The sequence below is a fragment of the Elephantulus edwardii genome, unplaced genomic scaffold (assembly GCF_000299155.1).
Source record: "Elephantulus edwardii isolate Elephantulus edwardi_28Jun2011 unplaced genomic scaffold, EleEdw1.0 scaffold00043, whole genome shotgun sequence".
Classification (NCBI taxonomy): Eukaryota; Metazoa; Chordata; class Mammalia; order Macroscelidea; family Macroscelididae; genus Elephantulus; species Elephantulus edwardii.
Window position 1 is genome coordinate 2,101,970 of NW_006399793.1, and position 2,333 is coordinate 2,104,302.

The following is a 2,333-nucleotide window of genomic DNA, read 5'->3' on the forward strand; positions in this document are numbered from 1 at the left end:
CTAAGAAGAAGGCCCTCAACCACAGGAGCTGACATAGTTAGTGACTGCTGAATTGACCTCAAGAATGTCAGATATTATGAAGATGGTTCTGGATAGGACATGGTTCTGCTCTGTTCCCTGTGGGTTGTACTTGACTCAAAAACATCTAACAACAATAATGTATAATGATATCAAACAATATTACTGATATCACATGCATGTAAACTTTTTCTGAAGTTTCTTCAGAAACAACTAGAACAGTACATTGACAGAGAACTGACAGAAATGCAAACTGGATTTAGAAAAGGCCATGATGAGTGCATTACTTACCTTGACCCTTAGCTTGTCGGAGATAGTAACTGGAACCTGCTGTCTGCTCCTGTAGTTCTTTTTTTATAACTCATAGTCAGAATGTGTGAGTGCATCTCCATCCATGTTGGTCTGCCTGGTGTCCAGATTGGCAATGCCCACTTGGAGCTCTACTGTCTGGAGTACAGCATCCTGTCTGATGGCCAGATACCATGTGATTAGGCCGTTAGGGGAGGAGATGACTCCTTCAACACCTTCTGCAGTGTGACTGGTGCTGGCAAGCTTGTACCTAGGGTGGTGTTTGTAGATCTGGAACCCACAGTCATTGATGAAGTTTGCACTGGCACCTACCATCAGCTTTTCCACCCTGAGCAGCTCATCACAGGCAAGGAAGATGCTGCCAATAACTATGCCCATGGGCACTACACCATCCGCAAGGAGATCATTGATCTCCTCTTGGACAGAATTAGAAAACTGGCTGACCAGTGCACAAGTCTTCAGAGCTTCTTGGTTTTCCACAGCTTTGGTGAGGGAACTGGTTCTGGCTTCACATCCCTGCTGATGGAGCACCTATCTGTGATTATGGCAAGAAGTCCAAACTGGAGTTCTGTATTTATCCAGCCCCCCAAGTTTCCACAGCTGTGGTCAAGCCCTACAACTCCATTCTTACTACCCACCCACCCTGGAGCACTCAGGTTGTGCCTTCATGGTAGAAAATTAGGTCATCTATGACATCTGGTGCAGAAACCTTGATATTGGACCCCCAACCTACACTAACTTTATTAGTCAGATTGTGTTCTCCATCACTGCTCACATCTCAGATTTGATGGTGCCCTGAATTCCTGAAATCTGACAGAATTCCAGACCAATCTGGTGCCCTATCCCCACATCCACTTCCGTCTGGCCACAAACATCCCTGTTATCTCTGCTGAGAAAGCTTATCATGAACAACTTTCTGTAGAAGAGATTACCAATGCTTGCTTTGAGCTAGCCAACCAGATGATGAAATGTGACAGTCACCATGGTAAATACATGGCTTGCTGCCTGTTGTATCATGGTGATATGGTTCCCAAAGATGTCAATGCTGCCATTTCCACCATTAAGACCAAATGCAGCATCCAGTTTGTGGATTGGTGCCCCACTGGCTTCAGGTTGTTATTAATTACCAACTTCCCACTATGGTGGCTAGTGGAGACCTAGCCAAGGAATAGCGAGCTATGTGCATGCTAAGCAACACCACAGCCATTGCTGAGGCCTGGGATCGCCTGGACCACAAGTTTGATCTGATGTATGCCAAGCATACCTTTGTTTACTGATTCATGGGTGAGGGGATGGAGGATGGAGAGTTTTATGAGGCCCGTAAGGACATGGCAGCCCTTGAGAAGAATTATGAGGATATGAGTGTGGGTTCTGTTGAAGGAGAGAGAGGAAGAGGGAGAAGAGTACTAATTCCTTTCAGTCCTTTAGTATGTCACTCAGAATTGACAAAGCTTTCAAGCTAGATTGTCTCTATCAATGTAATCATGTCTAATTTTTCCATGTGTTCCTGTAAGATTTTTTCTATCATGTCTCAAAGGAAAAAGAAGGCCATGACATGAAGAGATATCACTACTGATGTCAGATGTATCTTGGATGAAAACAGAGAATTCCAGAAGGATGTTTATTTATGTTTTATTGACTATGAAAGATCATAACAGATTATGGATAACATTGAAAAGAATGGGAATCCCAGAACATGCATCATACTCACTTGAAAACTATACTTAGACCAAGAAGAAGCTGTTGACCAAAGAGAGTAAGGGAACACTGAATGGTTTTAAATCAAGTAAGTTGTGCATCAGTGCTATATCCTTTCTCCATACTCATTCAATTTTAAGCCAAGCAAAGCATTCAAGAGGACAAACTATATGAAGAAGTGTATGGCATCAGTATTAAAAAAACCCCTATCAACAGCCTATGCTACGCAGATGGCACAACCTTGCTTACTGAAAACAAAGAGAACTTTAAAAGCTTGCTGTAGAAGATGAAAGACTATAGTCTTCAAT

The 2,333-nt window shown here is 42.9% G+C and overlaps 1 pseudogene; it reads left to right on the forward strand.

The window, feature by feature from the left end:
* Nucleotides 1-390: 390 nt before the first annotated feature.
* LOC102862651 lies at nt 391-1,737 on the forward strand (annotated as a pseudogene).
* The last annotated feature ends 596 nt before the right edge of the window (nt 1,738-2,333 follow it).